At 45.0% G+C, this 20235-nt stretch overlaps 1 long non-coding RNA gene across 1 annotated transcript in view; it reads right to left on the bottom strand.

The window, feature by feature from the left end:
- LOC144224513 (uncharacterized) overlaps positions 1–20235 on the bottom strand; it is a 173496-nt gene that overhangs the window by 20095 nt on the left and 133166 nt on the right. The window lies entirely within an intron of this gene.

Raw genomic sequence — 20235 nt, forward strand, 5'->3', positions numbered from 1 at the left:
CAAGGATGCAGGTCTCTGGGCTTGCAGATGCATCACCCTGAGCATGTAGGGGACCGTCTTCCCCCTCTGTGTCTTCACACCACTTCCCTCTGTGCATGTCTGTATCTGTGTTCAAATTTCCCCTTTTATAGGGACGGCAGTCATACTGGATTAGGATCCACCCTAATGACCTCACTTTAACTTGATCCCCTCTGTAAAGACCCCATCCCCAAATAAGGTCACATCCTGAAGTACTGAGAGGTAGGACTTCAACACCTCTCTTTGGAGAACATAAGTCAACCCACAACATACCTCAACTGCTAATCATCAGAGTTGAGCTTTGATTCATTTACCCGCCTGCCACTGGCTCCCACCTACCCGACCTGACACTATTATGTCATCGAGCCCCCCACAGCGCTGGAGGTCATCTACGGTCAAGACACACACCCCTCATCCAAGCTCCTTCTCTCTTGAGCTTCCCCCAGGATTTCTATGAGGTGCAAAAAGGCTCTTTCTTTCTGGCAATTCACTAATTTCACTTTTGTTTCCAGTTGCTAACAGCATCTGGCAGCTCGGTGCTAACAGCCCGGTGCCACTCTGTCATAATCAACTCTTTGTCTGCTGCTTCCGGTTGGGTATTTACATGCAGCTGGGGACAGTCAGCTGTTTCCCCAAACACTATTGTGTGCTTAGAAAGAAAAACTTAAGTCTTTTTCATTAACCACCCTCCTTGAACATGGAAGCCAAAAGCATATCCACTTTACCTTACTTCACCCCACAGATGTGTTCCTGAGGTAATGACAATATGGCAGAGGCAGTACTGTACAATTTTTTCAAAGCACTTTCCCACCCACAATGTCCTGGAGGCAAGCAGGAGGGCAGGAATCCCCACTGGGCAGATGCACTAATGGAGGTCCATCTCTGGTTAAATAATTGGCAGGTGGTCTCTTGGGCTAGGCCTCATTCTATTTTGTCAGATCTCTCCTGTCCATAAGGCTGATAAAAAGCCCAAACAAACACTAAGCAAGAATGACATCTGATTTCCAAGATGGCCCAAGCTCTTCTAGTTATGCTAAACTTTCATTTGAAGGAATGCACTAAGTTCTAACGTGCCCCTGGGCCTTTGCACTTACTGTTCCTGCTACCTGGAAGGCTCTTCCTTCCAATGTTACTCCTTCAAGTGTCAGCTCATCAGTCATAGCCTAAAAGCAGCATGTCTTCCTTTTTAACTTTATTGAGGAATGACAGACAAATATAATCACATATATTTAAAGTGTACAATGTTATGATTTGATACACATACATATGTAAAATAATTACCAAGATCAAGGGCATGGACACAACCATGATCTCACATAGTTAATATAGTTAACTCTTTTTGTGTATGTCTGGTGAGAATGCTTAATATCTACCACCAGCAACTTTCAAGAATATAGTACCATATTACCAATTACAGTCACCATGTTATACATGAGCTCCTCAGAATTTATTCTTCTTATAACTAAAAATTTGTGTGCCCTTTGACCTATGGATGAATGGATAAAGAAAATGTCGTGTGTGTACATATTTACAATGGAATATAATTTGTCCATAAAAAAATAAGGAAACCATACCACTTGCAACCACATGGGTGAATCTGGAGGACATTATGTTGAGTAAGCGAGACAGTGAAAGAAAAATACTGTATGGCATCATTTATATGTGGACTCCAAAAACAAAACAAAACAAAAACTGATTTCATAGAAACAGAGAACAGAATGGTGGTTGCCAGGGGCTGGGGGGAGGGAAAATAAGTAACATGGGTCAAAGGGTACAATTTTCAGTTATCAGAGAAGCATTTCTTGATGTTTCAGGCAGTCACCCCTCTCCTCACTTACTCTCATAAAGCTCTCCACCTCTCCAAACATTTGTCACAAGTGAAACTGGTTGACGTACGTGATTATATATTTAACAGTATCTTCCCTTGTACACAAAGGGTAGGTACCAAGCATGTCTTGTTGACTCCTAATCCCCAATTCTGGAATCCCCCTCATCCTGTGCCTGGCATGTGGTGAGCTCAATAAATATCTGTCAGATGAATGAAAGAAGGTCATCATCCCCATGAATTGTCCCCCCCCCCAAGAGAGCCATCCCTTTCTTTGAAACACTCCCCGATCCCTAAGCACTTTGTTGATAACTAGAATATAATGAAGATGATAATACACTTCAGACCAAAAAAAAAACCAAAAAAAACTGACACTCACATGATACATGGTCTTTGCACTGAACAAAATGCTTGGAATGGGAACCACCAGAAAAGTCTGTGTCACAGAAGGACTGTAATTTACCACATTTTAAGTTGGGTTATAATTAGTGTTTTATTTGTCTCCTCTTTCAGACCATGAACTCCTGACTCCTGATAGTGACCATGCCTTACTCCCTCAGTGTTTTCAAGATGTAACAGAGGCAACAAATGATTGTGGGATGAGCAGATTGCTGAATGAATAGCACACCCAGTAGTTAAAAAAGAAAATACATTGCAATGCCAGCAAATGCTGCCCAATAAATTAGTTTGATAATATTGGGTTGCTTTTCAACATTAGAATTTTCTGTAGTAAGAGACCACTAGAAAACACGCTACAATGAGTTTTCTATTCTATTTCTATTCTATTTACTGTGAAGACTTTCTCATAGCCTTACAAGTTTGGGAGGCTTGTATGCGATTTTCCATTCTGATCAGTCACAAAGCATATCGGCATATTAAACCCTGAACTTACATCATAAGTAGAAATATGCACCCACCTAATATCCCTGGCCGAAACTTCTCATGACATTTGGGAATAAACCCAGTAACCAAAGAGTAGAGGTACCATGGGGTCTTAGAAAGAGAAAAAACTTGACCTAGCTTTTTCAGGAGCCAAAGCTTCCCATATTTTTATTAATCACGGAATCACCCTGGGAGGAGGAATACTTTGTTAATGTGCAGACTGGCTCCTTACTTCTAAGGTGGGGCCTGGGAATCTGCATTTGCAACAAGCTCCAAGGTGATGCTAATGATGCTGATCTTGTATCACTCTTTTAAGTAGCAGGATTCTAGAATCTATTGCTTAACTGCCCTAAACCTCAAATTCCTCACCCATAAGATGGTATCGGTAACCCATCTACTTTAAGAGGCTGTTGTGAAGTGGCAATGTGATCAATTGCAAACACCACCCTAATTTCCTCTCCCTCCACTTTGGTGGGGTAAGGGCTCAGGTTCATAAATTCTGGAAAGGAACCTATGGGGGACTCTATTTCCTCACTATTTTATAGAGTGGCTAAATAGATGGAGATCTGATGCAGGTAACTGGTCTACCTCCTGCAAGCCCACACTATCTGAAGGCAGCAGGGAGTTTCCTTTGGGTAAATGGCATAATTTCCATTCAGGGCCTCTCTTAACTGTTTTATGTTCAATAGTAGATGTTGTCTACACTAAAATATGACAAAGATGTGAACAGATAAGCCAAAAAATTCATAAACAAGCAATCAAACTTAACTCAAAGTTTTTATTTCACGTGTATGTCATTCTCAATTCTGAGAACTTACACTGTATTTTATAGTATCATTTCTAAAAGGGGGAAGTTGAGGAAGAGCAAAGCTGGACCAGGCTATGACTGCAGTTTTAGGAAAACATTAAGCTCCTTGTCTGGGCATTTAAGACCATCTGCAGTATGAGCCTGCCCACCTGATTCTCTGGCCTCCCTTCTCACCACAGGCCCCTCCCACCATGTTCAGTCTTCCTACACTACTTCCTAGTCCTGAACAATCTGTTCTCTCCGTTCCCCACCCCCACACCGGCCTCTGCACTCTGTTCCCACCCCTGAATGTTCTTCCCCACCTCCTGTCCAGGATATGATATGTGCCCATCTTCTAAGACTCAGCTCAAGCACCACTTCACCAATGAAGACTTCCCTGATTCTCCTACATGAGGTGACCTCTACCTGCTCTGGCCTGACCCACCATAGCCCCTACAGATTACCATAGCTTATATTTAATTACAATCTGTTTTTATGTCTGTTTCCTGCTCCTAGACTGAGCTCCCTAAAGTAGGCACTGTGTCCTTTATCTATAGAAGGCACACCTTATCTTAGCAGATCTCAGTCTTTGTCGAATGAAAGAATGAATAAATCTTAGTCACAAAACCACATCAATGCTTAACTCTATCACTGCCCTGGTCACACTAAATTGCAACTTTTTGCTTAGATGTCTACTTCCCTATCAGACTGTGAGCTCCTTGAAGAACAGGTTCTGGGCTCTGAATTTTCAGCACCTTCAATGCTCATATTTATTTGATGAATGTGAGTTGCTCTGGATTGAAGTCAGATGAGTCTCTTTCAGAATACAAAGGATAAATGCCTGATGATAAAGATTTTAAAGGGCTGTCAAGTTCATGTGTTGATTTACGAAGCAAATTAATATGACAGCATCAACACTTGCAGCCCTCCCCAATCAGTTTCAGCAATTATGTGTACCCGGGGCAGGGCACAGCTGTTTGTGAGGCACAACATGAGAAAGGTCTCCCTTGGTTTGCTCAAAGGTCTTCGAGATATTTTTAGTTGACAAACAACCATGTGTCACTCATCAGACATCCCATTAAACCAAATTGTACAACTTGTTAGACAGTTTCCTGTATTAGTTGTGAAGGCTCTGTATGGGATTTCAATCCTGCTGGGTGCAGGGCCTCTCCCAAAGCCAGGGATGATGGCGTGTGTGTATGTGTGTATATACACTCCCCCTATCCTCTCTCTCACACACATACACACACACACACACACACACATATACATATACACAAATATATATACACATACACATACAACTATATATATACATATATGTGCATATAGGAGAGAGAGCAATAGAGAGTATGTGCCTGAAAAATACTGATCCCATGGCTTCCCTTACCACCTATGGTCTTGTAATTTTGTACCTTACACCCATGTCAGTGTAATTTTGCAACAATTTCCACAGGGAATTAGTAACATGGAATATAGTCAGCTGGCAAATTCTCCAACCCAGAACTCCTGATAATATTCAACGTTACAGGGACTATCTAAACTTTCTTGCCATAAAGTTTTATCAACAGAGACTATATGACACCTATTAAATGTTGAGTTGTGTGATGCATATAGACAAGGCTAATTCTGGGCCACCAGTAATGCCGTGGAGACCCCATCTCTGAGTATGGGAGGAGAGGCTTTGGAAAGGGAGGTATAGCATTTTGGTACAAATCCCACAAGTGCCTGAAGATTCCAGAGGACCACTAAGCAAACTGGTGTGCTGACTTAGTGGTATCCAAGGACCAGCAAGGTAAAAACTCATCCTGGGATGAGGCTCACCTTGTCACAGAGCCAGCCCTCAAATGTGGGAGAAGAGCAGAAAATCACTCTCTCAACCAAGCTGCTCCCCCACCAACTCCAACTGTCTCCCCCACCAAGGTCTCCATGAGAAAGGACTCTCCCTCCTGCCTTCTGGAGGTAAATATTTTTAAATGTGATAGCTTAACTTTATATAAGCAGAAATCGTTGTAAAATATAGTGGGAAAAACACAGTGAAAAGCAGAACCACATTCAAAATACCTATAGTGATTATAATGCATCTAAAAATGTGTTTAACAAGAAAAATGGAAGCACTTCCTATGAAAATGTACCAAATGGCATTTCTGAAAGACCTAGAATGAGAGATATGCTTGTTTGTGAAGATACACATTGTACATTTCTTTACTTTTTCCCACATCAATTCATTAATACAATGCTATTTTGATGAGAATCCCAATAGCTATTTTAATTTAACAAATTGGTAACTAAGATCACCTAGAAAACAAATACGCAAACATAGTGAAGACATATGTAAAAGAGTAATATTGACGAGAACTTGAAAACAAGTTCCAAATGCTGAAATTTATATTAATCTAAAACAACTCAAAGAGTCCAGTACGATTCCAGTCGGGGTATAGCCATATCAGAGACTACAGGGACCCAGGAAGCCAGGAGAAGAACCCAAGAAGTCAGAAGGATGAGCTGAAATGGGAGCCTAGGATTTAGGGAGGAGATTACCATTATAATAAGGCCTATTTGCTGAGCATTTTCAAAGATATCTCATCGATTTACACCTGTGAATGGGTAAGAAAGGAAGGAAGGAAGGAAAGATGGAAGGAAGGAAGAGAGAAAGAGAGAGAGAAAGGGAGGAAGGAAGGGAGGGAAGAAGGGAGGAAGGGAGGGAAAGGAAAGGGAAAAGAAAAAAAGAAAGGAAATTCACAAACTCTCCCTGTCCCTCTTTAAGAGGAGAAAAAAGATTGTAACAGCAAGGAAACAGACATAGATCAGCGTAACAGAGTATAATACAAAGAACACTTACTATATATGATAACTTAATTTTGAGCGGAAAGTGGCTGTTCAAGTCAATGGGGGAAAGACTAATAAAGGACGTTGGAAAAACTGGTTATCGGTTGGAAAAATTGATGAAAGAGATAATTCATAAATAGGGTACTACATATACACACATACATTCCTATTTTACTTTACACATAAAAGTAAATGTTCAGTGGGTTAAAAATCTAAATGTAAAATAAAGTACTGTAAAACTACCAGAAGGAAATATAAGAGGATGGTTATGACTTGGAGGTAAAAAAAAAAAAAGACCTCTTTTTAAAAACTGTTACAGAAAATCCAAGAGCCATTAAAAGAGGAATGAGAATGTAAAGCTTCTCCATGTTAAAATAAGTGCCGGATTAATGAAAAATATTTATAAAATGTATAACCGAAAAAGGATAAACATCTGTAATATGCTGAAAGTGTCTACAGACAAATAATAAAAAGATAAGCATTCAACTTTAAAGGAGTCAAATTTTAAGTATGCAATTCGCAAAATAAAAAAAATAGAAATGGCCTGTAAACTTGTAAAAAAGATTCTCTTTTTTGGCAATCTTTTTATGATATAATAAATACATATCAAAGCAATATTTTCCCTATTGAACTGAAAATAGGTTGGTGTGTTTGTGGAAAAACAGTGCTCTCATCCTTTCATGGTAGAAATTGAAACTGATGAAAGTTTTTTGGGAGGCAATTATCTAATATCTACTGAAAAGCATATCCTTGACCCTGAATTTCCCATTCAAAAATATTTCCTCATATCCTCAGGGATACACTGCCACATGATTTGTAATAGTGAAATTTTAGAAGGAAATATATATGTACATGAAAAATATAATAAATATTAAATATTAAATTATACATACTTCCAGAAACCATATTATAAATATTAAATATTAAATTATATATACATGAATAAATTGTGGTAGAACCATATCATGGAATATTCTTTAGCCAACTGAAAACATCAGTTAGATCTAAGTAAAAATGATATACATATATATACACATATATATATCATGTGTATGGCATGGGCATATATGATGTGTATACCATAGGCATATGTATATATCTCCATAACCATGCACGTACACTGACTGACACTTCCAATTTGAACCCAAGGCTGGGATTTTCACACAATCACTTCTACATTACAACTGTGTCTTCTCTCTTCCATGCAAAGAATATTAATCGAGACCTGGGAGGTGATAAAATGTGAGCATCTCATAATTATTCATTTGTATGGTCTCATGTGACACAGGTAACAATTTCAGAGTATCAATATCAATACTGTCATCACCCATAATGAAAGTTAAAAAGAAATTGGGTTTTTTGTCGTTTATCTCCTCATTCTTCTCCCGTTTTTATAGCTGGACTTTTATTTACACTGTCAGAGCGTGTAGCTGCTACAGACTATTCTCTTTCCCATGAATTTTGTTACTTTTTGTTAGTTCTGCAAGTAACTATACACTTAATGCCTACCACCTGTTTCTTACGTTACTGTCTTGCAAGTGATATGGGCAGCCTGCAGCTCACTGGTCAGTAGATTCCTCTCTACAGTCTCAAAGGAGCTATATTCTCTGAGTTCTTACACACAAAACAGTTCATTCTCTTTTATACCTGAAAGTCAGTGTTGACAGATATAAAATCCTTGGCTTCCATGTGTTTTCCTCAAGTTTTCTAAACACACTACTCCATTTTGTCCAGGAATGAGGCAGCATTTTCTGTAACTCTGATGATGACCTAATTGTATTTCTTTTTAAAGTTATTAGCTCACTGGACCTCACTACCCAAAGGATGTTACTCTTCTGATGATAAGTAATTTTACTAGAATATGTCTTGTTTTGTGCCAATATTCTCAGGAACAGGGTGTGCTCTTTCAATATGTAGTTTTAAATCACAGCTTATTTCAGAAAAGTTTTATTCAATTACAGTTGGGGTATTTGTTCTGTTCTTTTGTTTTGTTCTTTTTCTTTGGTTTTCGGCCTCAGTGCCTCCTATTGCCCCTATGTTGGACTGTCTTTCTTATCTTCACATCTGCCTCTCTCTCCTGAATCCCTTTTCTTTTTTTGTCTCCATTTGTCTTTGATTTTTAATTTCTTTCTTCTTTTCACCCTCTATCTCTAATTAAGATACTTAAGGTGTTATACTCTCTTCTGCTCCTTACAGGTTAGTCTTTATTTCTGTTTCTCATCCTTTCCTAGTTCCCTCAACTGTGTTTCTGAGTTTTCCTAATTCTGATGTATAGATTTCTTTTTTTGTTTGTTTGTTTGTTTGTTTGTTTAAATTTTGAGAGAGGGAGAGAGAATATGCATGGCGGAGCGGGGCACAGGGAGAGAGAGATCTTAGGCGGGCTCCATGCTCAGAGAGGAGCCCGATGCAGGACTCAATTCCACGATGCTGGGACCACCACCTGAGCTGAAATCAAGAGTCAGATGCTCAACCGAATGAGCCACCCCGGCACCCCTAGAAATCTTTCATAGCCTGTAGCATAATGTCTTTTAACAATTTGAAGCACAGAGTTATGCTTCTGTTCTGTGGCACATCTCTTGGTTATGCATAAATGTCCTTCTCTTCCTTTTTCTCTTTTCTTTCAACAACTTGATATTGGATTTGGTCCTGATTTTTTTTCTGTGGCCCCGTCCGTACGTATGTGAAAGTAATTTACCCTAACTTTTCAGAGGCATTGTTCACAAATTAGAAACATTAACTTCCTAGGGATCCTCCCTGTATTGCTTCTGCAGTGTTTGCAGCTTGCTTTCTGCCATCTCCTTGCCCTGTTCTCCCCACCATTCTTATCTGGGCTTTCTCTTCCTTTGTCTTTACTATCCCCATCCTGCTCAATTTTGATTCCATAATCAGCACCATCTCAAGGGTATATTCTGGAAAACGATGGTGGATGGTTAGTGTTAAGAGGGGTAGAAATCTAATCACTTATTGCTTCCCTTGCTCTCTCCCGCTATTGGGTTGAGCAAAATCTCTGCACTGCAGCTGGGTTCTCAAATCTATCTGCCATCTTCTTCAGTCAATACGGGAGAAAGCAGCAGCGACCCACAGTCTTCTGAGGTTTGAGCCACGTTTGGCTTAATTCCCCCTCTTTAACTGTATCCTCTACACATATAATCCCTGCTGTGGTTCTGAGTCTCAAGATTTGCCTGGCAACTTTGTCGGGAGGGGTCAGCGGTGAGACTATGAAGACAGCTGAGCTCTCATCACTCACTAGGGAAAACCACAGGACTACCAGCATCTTAACGGCTCTGCAGCACTTTACTTCAAGGCATCCCTTGCTAAGGTGCAGATGGATGACAGAACTTGGTTTGCACATTCTGAGGATACCAAGTGGCTCATGCGGCACCTGGGTGGCTCAGTCCATTGAGCGTCCAACTTTAGCTCAGGTCATGATCTGGCAGTTATGAGTTCGAGCCCCACATCTATGCTGACAGCTCAGAGCCTGGGGCCTGCTTTGGATTCTGTGTCTCCCTCTCTCTCTGCCCCTTCCTTGTTCACATTCTCTCTCTCTCACTCTCTCTCAAAAATAAACATTAAAAATGTTTAATAGGGGCGCTTGGGTGGCTCACTCGGTTGAGCGTCTGACTTCGGCTCAGGTCATGATCTCACAACTGGTGGGTTCGAGCCCCGTGTCGGGCTCTGTGCTGACAGCTAGCTCAGAACCTGTTTCAGATTCTGTGTCTCCCTCTCTCTCTGACCCTCCCCTGCTTAAACTGTCCCTATTGCTCTCTCAAAAATAAATAAAACATTTAAAAAAAATGTTTAATAAAAATTTTTTTAAAAATAATTTGGTTTGCATATTCCGAAGATAACTACATTTTAACAGGAAACACCTCACCTTCAACCAAACAAGTGACTTTCTAATAGCAGGGTCTCAGGCACCATGGCAGGTGGATGAAGAGATCGTTGTCATCTCTGCCATCTTCTGACACTCACTGACTAAAGCCCAGGTTTCCAAGCCAGATGGGGGGAGAGGGGGCTGGTCTAGGCTGTAACCCCAGCAGGCAGAGGGTGGAGGTTGCACATGGGGAGCAGGGAGGATGGATGACTTGGGTGGGGGTGAACAGTCACAGGATCCTCAAGTACACAGACAAGCAGATGTCACTGACCTTCTAGAACAGGACAGAGGTGCCTTGAGGATGGAAAAATTTGGAAAATGTCATAAAGTAAAACCAGAATCCAGTGCAGGGAGCTACGTGCACACTCTTCTGGAACCAAGTGCAGGAGACTGGCCAGCAGAGGTGAGGCAAAGGTCCGCTTCCAGGTGTGACTGACTCACCAGGAAACAGAGGCAGCCGCAGTTACCCTCCTGGAGGGCAGGGGTGGGGGTGGGAAGGTTGAGAGTGGAGAGACCCTGGGGGAGGAGGGCCTGGAAAGTAGCATAGCATTACAGGGATACACGGAGCATTCTCCGCAGGCCTAACACTACATTACCACCATGTGTCCAGTATCCTAAGGAGCATCCCTAATGATGTCATGCTCACATTTAAGCTGAAGAAATAAGACTCGAAGAGGCCAAGTGACCTGCCAAGCATCACACGATGACAACTCAGTTGGCGACAGGTTCAAATCCAAGTTGCCCTCCCACTCCATAGACCTCACTCCTCACCATGGACTTGGGTTGACTTCTAGTTCTGTCACCGAGGGGCTGGGTGACCTTGTTCTGACTGCTTGGCTCCTGTGAACCTCAATTTCTTCATCTCAGAAAAGGCAAGAATTCACAGTATTATTTCAGAAATGAGAGGATTCATTCGTGCCCCAAGCAGGTCATGTCTAGTCCGGAGTCTGGAGCGCAGAAAGCCCCTGGCCTCCTCGCACCAGCTCTCCGTCCATCATCAGCTGTCATCTGCACATCATCTTTCAAGCGACCATTAATATGCTGCCACTTTCCATCTTACCTGCTTCATCCTCTTCATTAAATCTATAGAAACTGTCTCCCAGAAAGAGTTATATGGCATTCAGGGAAAATGCATGGGGAAGGATTACAGTCTCATCAATGAATTCCAATGATTTCCTTCCATGACATTTCCGAGCAGGCAAGAAATTTGCTTTTCCTAGAGAGTCAAATGACATTTAGAGAATTTATGTTTTCTGTCTTATCGCAGGGAGATAATCCATCTAACCCTTAAACGCCTGACAGTCAATAAACCTCAGGAAGAAACCAAGTGAAAGGTAAACCCTCCAGAACAGCCCCCACGGCCTTGCCTAGAAATCACGCTGGAGACCTGGCTGAATTGTGGGAGCGAGGGAATGGGATAGGCCCAGGAGGCTGGCCACCAGTGGATTGTCAGCCTCGGTTCGAGAGCCGGGGGGGCTCTCAGAGATGCTCTAACCCATTCTCTCTCTTTTTTTTTAATTTTATTATTTACTTTGAGAGAGACAGAAACAGCGCCAGTGGGGAAGGGGGAAAGAGAAGGGGAGAGAGAGAGAATCTCAAGCAGCCTCCGCACAGAGCCCAATGCAGGGCTCAAACCCACAAAGCCATGAGATCATAAACTGAGCCAAAACCAAGAGTCGATGCTTCATGCACCCCTGTTCTAACCCGTTCTATATACTTCACAGGCAGGGAAATTGAGACCCAGGGAGGGAAGTAACTTGTCCAATTAATTGCTATGCCTGAAACTTCCACCCAGGTCTCCTGACTCCCAGTCTGAGGCTCACCCTAGCACATTCAGCAAGTTGGCCTTTGGGAACTGGGATCAGCCCCAAATCATAGGTCCTGGCTCCACAACTTAATGGGAGGAGGAGGGGGTCCTTAGCAGGTGGTTTGGCCTTCATCCCCACATGTGGTCAAACAGGAATGCTGAAGTCAGCCTCACAGGATTAGAAGGAGTGAGGAGGTGAAGGGGCTGGCACAGACAGGCACAGAAGGAAGACACGGAGAAAAGACAGCCACGGAGAAGCCCCCAAAAGAAAGTAACCCTGCAGATACCTCATCTCCAGAAGCGTGAGAAAAAACTTCTCCTGTTGAAGTCACCCTGGTGCCACATTTGCTACTGAGTGTCTGCGGTTATCTCTAGGTGTGCAAGCTCCAAGAGGTGCTCCTGAATGCCAGATAGATGCTTCCCTGCCCCCATAATGCATCGACAGCCCCCGTGGTAACCAGTCATTCCCCTACCCGGATTACAACTCCTTTCTCTGGCGGCTGGGGTACCAGTATGAGCCCAGTATGGCCAGGCTAAGGCTGTCACTTTAGGGGAGTCCTCACTGCGCCCTGAATCCAGGAGAGCATTAAGTTATAGGAACGGAAAACACAAAATCTCCAGATGGCCCACTGGGAGTGACAGGGAAAGAACCCACCCCTGCTACCACCTCCTGTCCCCAATCCAAGATGCCGTACTGTCCCCTGCTGCAACCCGGCCACCTTCTACTTATCGGTGAGTCTCCCAGGCTTCGTGTCAGTGACTGAAAGCAGTTCCAAGATCCATCAGCCTCCACCTTCTTCTGTTAACATGCCATGGACTGGGTTCGAGAGGGAGGGAGTCAACAGCCTAAGATGCTATCTGACCCAAAGCAGTGTTTGACACCTTAAATAAAATGCACACTGGGATCCCTGGGGGGCTCAGCTGGTTAGGTGTCCAACAGGATTTCAGCTCAGGGCATGATCTCATGGTTCGTGGGTTCAAGCCCCACATCGGGCTCTGTGCTGACAATATGGAATCAGCTTGGGTTTTTCTCTCTCCCTCTCTCTCTGCCCCTCCCCTCTTAGTGCTTGCTCACTCGCGCTCTCTCTCTCTCAAAAATAAATAAAAACATTTAACATTTTGAACAAAATATATATGAAGAATATAAACATGGTGGAAAGGTAGATGCCTGATGATGGACTAATGTGCTTTACAGAAAGAAAACCCCCACCCCATTCCTTGGGTAGCTCTGACTCACCACCTGACCAGCTCTGCCACCTCCCTCCTCCTCAAGGCCATCCTGACCTGGAAACTAGACACACTGATTGCAAGAGTAACCTACAATTTCTCAGGACTTACTCTTCTATCCAACACAGTTCGTGCAGATTTTCTCCTTTATCTGTGTGAGCCCCCGCAGGCGCAGAAATGGTGACTTGGGGATGTGAGGTCACTTGGCCCTCAGGGGCGGACCTGAGATTGGAATGAAAGCCATTTCCTCAGAGCCCTGCTCCCCACGTAAAAAGAGGTGATGCTCAGGCTACAGTCAATGACAGCTCCCCACCCCCAGGCCAGCCCCCCTGCTGGGTCCTCTTTCCCCAATGGCTGCACCCAATGCCTTCCTATCTGTTCTTCCCAGCAAAATTGATGTACAGTTTGTCTAAACAACTAAGTTGACCCCAAAACACTCCCCACCCTGCAGAAGGACCCCTCCCTGAGCAACTAGCTTTATCTGATGCTAAAGTTTGCTTGGAGGAGCAGCCAAACTCCCCACAAATGCTCTGTCTTTCAGTGTATAAAGTTAAAAGTACCTTTGGAAACAGGTATTTACTCCAAACCAGAAACTAAACATTTGTTCCCTTTTTTTATATCTCTGAGACAGTAATAGCTGTGAAGGCAATCCGGGGCGGTGGGGGGAGGCATTTACAATTATAAGCAGGTTGGTGCTGATCATCCACTGAGGCAACACATCGAGGAACGGAAAAAAGCTGTCTCAGGGGGTGACAGGATGTCACGCAGCCCCATGTGGCTCCCCAGCCACTGGGTGGCGGGGGCTGCGGGAGCTCTTTGAGAACTTGAATGTTCCTTCAGCACAATGCGTGACCTCTGCTCTAGCTTCGTGTGGATAAAAGGATAGAAGAGCTTCTGATTGATTCTGACATTCTGCCTTATTTAATGGCTTCCATAGAACCCACTGCTTAACTGTCTTATGACCAAAACAAAAGTGAAACTGGGTCCTGAGAGGTGCTTAAGATGTGTCAGGTGGAGGCCTGGATTCCTGGGGATCGTGTGGCAATTAGACCTTCGTGCATTTTGCTGCACAAACAAAGGGTTCCCGGTCCAGAGACTTTGACAGAGAAGCGGTAGGTGGGGTGGTCTATAACTGCCCCCAGCCGGTTCCCACACTTGAAAGGGCTGCGGCCACTTGAGGTTCCCGTACTCCCCCACCCCCAGCCTCAGAACAGCCCTTCCTCAAGGATGGCTCTTCCCTGCTGGGGGAATCTTGTCAGATTCCCTGGGGATCTTGTTAAAATGAAGATTCTAATTTAGTAGTTCTACAGTGAACCTCAAAATTGGCTGGCAAGGAGAGAACACAGCGAAACAAGAGGCTGGGCCCAGCCAAGGTGACTGAGCACGGGTGGAGGACCACCCAACAAATGGTGGAATGAAGGGAGCTGGGGTCTGGGGGACCAGCAGATCCACATGGAGGCTCCCCTCTGCCACTTCCTGCCTGTGTGACCTTGTACCCATTACTTTCTTTCTCTGAGCTTCAGTTTCCTCCTCTGTAAACTGGGTATGGCATTACTTATCTCACAGGATGTGAATGCCTTAGATCAGGTTTCTGAAAAGCAGACCATGACATGGGGATATGGATCAGTGATTTGCACAGAACGTCCTCAGGAAAAAGCAAGAGAGAGGGAAAGGGAATCTGAAAAGAAAGATCAAGCAAGGATGCCGTAGCAAGGTCTTTGCTACCTGAAGTTCAGCTCAGGGACCGGCAACAGCACACCTGGAGTATGTTAGAAATGCAGAATGTTGAGGTCCACTCTAGAACTACTAAGTCAGAATCTGCATTAAGAAGACCCCCAGGGAATATGAAGAGCACTGGTAGAGGACAAGCCCAGAGATGCCGCAGCAGAGAAGAGCTGTCCTTGAGGAAGGGCTACCCTCAGGCGGGGGGTGGGGGAGTGTGGGAGCCGCAGACAGCTCCATCCCCCCCACCTCCCCTCCTGGAAGCCCCCGGACAGCCCTCTGAGGACAGGGATGCAGGTGTTGGAATGAAAGCAGAGGAGCAAGGGAACAGAAACAGCCACTCTGAACCAGAGGGGACAGAGTGCAACACTGACAACCCCTGCCACTCCTTTAGGACTGCACTTCACGTTGGTTCCCTGCCCTTTGTTTCCCTCTTCCTTGATGCCTTCTCTCCCTCTTTTCAGGCCATGAGCACCCAGTGGGTCAGACAGAGCCGTACCGCGTACCTGCTTGTCCTGGCCTCATCCCTATGGGAGAAAGGAGCGCCACTGGCCTTGGCAGGTGAGGGCGAGTGGACCTCTGCTTTGGGATCATGCATTTGGTTTGGGGTCTTATCAACCTCCTCAGCTGCCTCTGCTGGTGGCACCCAGCCCTCAGCCCACACTCATCTAAGTACAGTCCATCTCAGGGCTTGGAGCACAGGCACCCTTCAGCTCCTTCCAGCAGGTGGCGCTGGCTCTGCTCACACGGCCATGGGCCAAGTCACCTGCTTCTCCCTCTCACCTGGCAAGCCCTCACTCCTACCTCAGTTTCCCTATCTTTCACACCATGTCCCCTCCAGGTGTGAAGCTCAGTCTACTGACTCAGGACCTAAGTACAGCCTGCCTGGCTCTCCTTACCACCCCCTGCCCACTCTGGGCTGGATCCTGTTCTCCAGACACGCATGTTGCTCAGAGCTTTCTTCCACAGAACTGACCCCTTGGACATGGTCAGAAATACTCTGCTACCTGCCCCACCTGCTCCCCAGCAGACACTGATGCTCCGTTCCCTGAAAGACCATGGCCATGACCCTTTCTTCCACCCAGAAGAAAGCTTACCTAGGTTGCTTCCTCACCCTCAGCCCCATCTGGATGTGGCTCCCTGTCCCTTCTAAGGAGTTCTGGGGGCCTGTGAAACTCCAAAGCACCAGGCAGGTCTGGCTTGTGGGTGCAGGACTGACCTGTCTGGTCACATGGAGCCCTGCATTTTGGGTTAGATGCCCTGCTGTCACCATGTTGCCAATGTTAATTTTTATAGGGGGTTCCCCCATTTTCATTTTTCACTGGGCCCCCCAAATTAGGCAGCCGACCCTGTTAACACATCATACCTCATCAGACACTCCCCCCAGTGATCTAATGGACATGGTGACCCTTTGCCCAAAGCAAGGGAGGGTGAGCATTGTGCCCCCACACTCCACACTCTCCCAGCCCTCCTCACCCCCTTTGTGGCCCTACCCCAAGAGCCCAACAGATGACCCCTTAGCTAGGATGGCAAGACGGTCACAGGTCAAGAGTGGCCCATGTTGGATGGAAGAATCCATTCTGGTCCTGGTACTCTTCATCTAGAATCCCATGTGTCAGAACAACTCCTTGAAGTGTGAGTGTATATATTTTATCCTAAAGTTTTCCCCTTTCCGACTCCCATTCGGAGGGAGAGCACTGGCTTTTAATTCCGAAGCCAGAGACAAGGGTTGGAGAGAGTTAAAAAGAGAAGTAGGGAACAGGAGCAGGGAGGCCTATGTTCTGCCCCCAAGTGCTCCATATGCCTGAGACTTATGCTCCCTAAACTCAGGCCCCATTAATCAGGCTAAGATTCGGAGGACCCTGGCAGCCACCCAGAAAGGAAATCCTGAGCAACCTAAGATTCTTGGCCAACATTTATAGCTGTACTATTGCATCCTAGAGATGGAATGCCCAGCCCTGGCTGTACACGCACATCACCAGGGAGCTTTTTTTTCCCCCTGAGAGAAAGAGAGAGAGAGGGAGGGAGGGAGGGGGAGAGAGAAAGAGAGAGAGAGAGATACAGTGTGAGCAGGGGAGGGTCAGAGAGAGAGGGAGATATAGAATCTGAAACAGGCTCCAGGCTGAGCTAGTTGTTAGCACAGAGCCCGACGCGGGACTCGAACCCACGAACTGTGAGATCATGTCCTGAGCCGAAGTCGGATGCTTAACCAACTGAGCCACCCAGGTGCCCCAACCAGGGAGCTTTTAAACAGCCACCTCCACCAGGTATCCTGACTTTGTTGGGTGGAACCCAGGGATGGAAGAGTCTGAAAAGCCTCCAGGTGATACTCACGTGCAGCCAAAGTTGAGCAATGCTGACGTGAGTGCCACACTGGAGGTACCCGAGGCTATGCCCTCCCACCTACCCTGCGCCGCCAGCACAAGTGCACCTACTGAGCTGCACCAAGCAGCCAGCCCATCCACATTGGATCAGAGGTCATCCAAAGTCAGCAGACCAAGGAGCAGCCGGGGCTCTGGATGTTCTCAGGCAGCTCCTCTGTTCCAGTCACTGGCTCCACTGAGACCCTGAGGCTCAGCCCCTGCTCTGCCCCAACTCTGATCACTGGATCCCCTGCCCTGGGTACTTCCTTCTGGGGTAGCCCCTGAGTATGGATGGAAGAACCCAGGGGAACGGGTCAGAAGCCTGCCCCTGCCACTTAATGGACACTCAACAGTAGGTAAGAAGACGGGGTGAGACAGCTGTTGCTTTTGCCTGGGCAGCATCCCATATGGTCTTGGTGGGACTACAGGTCAATGAATCCTTTCCCCAGGCAGGAGGTGGACCCTTGACCCAAATGAGGCCAGATTCTCTCTCCCAGGAATGTATATCTTGAGCAGGGTGACCCAATCATTTAAGACAAATTGCTCTGCCTGTTCCTCCCAGCAGAGGTCTGCTGGCTAAATCTGGGGTGCGGCAGCTTCTGTCCTTTCAGAGAAGTTCCGTATGTGAGGATGGCTATCATGAAATAACATCAAGGGAAGAGTAGACAAGAAACAAGTGTTGGTGAGGATGTGGAGAAAAGAGAACCCTTCTGCACAGTTGGTGGGAATGTAAACTGGTGCAGCCACTGTGGAAAACAGTATGGAGGTTCCTCAAAAACTTAAAAATACAACTACCCTATGATCCAGCAATTCCACTTCTTGGAATATATCCAAAGGAAACAAAATCAGGATTTCGAAGAGATATATGAAATGCCATGTTCACTGTAGCATTAGTCACAATAGCCAAGGTATGGAGATGGCCTAAGGGTCCATCTGCAGATGAAAGGATTCACACACACACACATGCATACACATAAATAAACAGAAATATTCTTCACGGGCACCTCGGTGGCTCAGCTGGTTAAGCATCAGATTCTTGATTTCACCTCAGGCCATGATCTTACGGTTCATGAGTTCAAGCCCTTTGTTCAAGCCCACTGTCAGTGTGGAGCCTGCTTGGGATTCTCTCTCTCTCCTCCTCTCTCTGCCCCTCCCCTACTCGCTCTCTCTCTCTCTCTCTCTCTCGCTCTCTCTCTCAAAATGAATAAATAAATACTAAAAAAGAAAGAAAGAAGTTTTTTTTTTTTAATATTTTTATTTATTTCTAGGAGAGAGAGAGAGACAGCGTGAGCAGGGTAGGGTCAGAGAGAGAGGGGGATACAGAATCTGAAGCAGGCTCCAGGCTCTGAGCTGGCAGTCAGCACAGATCCCGACGCGGGGCTCGAACCCACGAACCGCGAGATCATGACCTAAGCGAAAGTTGGATGCTCAACCGACTAAGCCACCCAGGCGCCCCGAAAGAAAGGAGTTTTATTCATCTATAAGAAAGGAAATCCTGCCATTTGCAACAACACGGATGGACCCTGAGGGCATTATGCTACGTGAAATAAGTCAGACACAGAAAGACAAATACTGTATGTTACCACTTATATGTGGAATCTAAAAACATAAAACACATAGAAACAGAGAAGAATGGTGGTTTTCCAGGTGCTGGGGAAGAAGGGAAATGGAGAGAGGTTAGTAAAAGGGCACAAACTTTCAGCTGTAAGATGAATAAGGTCTGGGGATCTAATGTACAACATGGCGATTATAGTTAACAATATTGTATTATATACTTGAAAGTTACTAAGAGAGTAGATTTTAAATGTTCCCACCACAAACAAAGAAATGGTAAATTTGTGAGGTGATGGAGGTATTAACTAACCCTGACAATCATTTTGCAATTATGTATATGTATCAAATCATCGCACTGCATCCCTTTAACTTACACAATGTTATAGGTCAATTATATCTCAATAAAGCAGAAAAAATAAAATTAGGACAATAGTAAAATAAAAAATAGAGGAACCACAAAGCTGGAGATCATTCTTTTTTAAAAAGGAATATCTGTGACAATTGTATATAATTTTCAAGGTTAATGGCATCTTGATTCACAATAATGAAAGTCTTGTTTATCCTCATATTAGTGTCCTGAAGCTAGCTTAGTTTACATAATCATAAATTGCATTTCAGCTGTCCTCATCAGCTTGTTCCCCATTTGATGAAAATGTAAACGGTAATTTTATTTGGGCTCAATTGCATATATACTGCATTTATGCAGCATCAGAAAATAGCATTTTAATTTAACCAGCAAGTTGGGCTCATTACCAAAAAAAGAAAAAGAATATTGGTTAAAACACCAAGTCAGTTCCCCAAATGTCTTTGAAGGCTCTAGTCATTGCTGTATTATTACCCAGTTGGTTTTAAATGTATTTGCTCAAAGCTGGAAAAAGCTAGGATGTCACAATGAAAATGTCCTGTGGACTCCGAGCTACAGGTAGCCAGCAGACCTGGCTGGCTGGAAGGAGGCCACAAGCGCGCAGGGACCCCTGTGTGACTGACAGGGAATATACTGCCAAAGCTGGGAAGGAAGTTCATTATTTGGACACGAGACCTGGTGACCCATTAGGAAGGCTCAGCCCACACAGACGTGAACATGGGGCTGGCCGCACCTCTCACCACTCACAGATGCTCCGTGAGGGGGCCCAGCCTCACCTTGCCGACTATGGGTTCTGCGGCTCCGAAGGGTGAAGCCATGGGCTTCGCTTCCCCAGGTGTGTTGGTCCATTTGGGCAGCTCTAACAGAACAGCACAGACTTGGTGGCTTATCACAAAAGAAATCTATTTCTTACAGTTCAGGAAGGTGGAAATCCAAGGTCAAGGCATCGGCAGGTTCAGGGTCTGGTGAGAGCCCATCCCTGG

The sequence above is a fragment of the Crocuta crocuta genome, unplaced genomic scaffold, assembly GCF_008692635.1.
Source record: "Crocuta crocuta isolate KB4526 unplaced genomic scaffold, BGI_CrCroc_1.0 scaffold152, whole genome shotgun sequence".
NCBI lineage: Eukaryota > Metazoa > Chordata > Mammalia > Carnivora > Hyaenidae > Crocuta > Crocuta crocuta.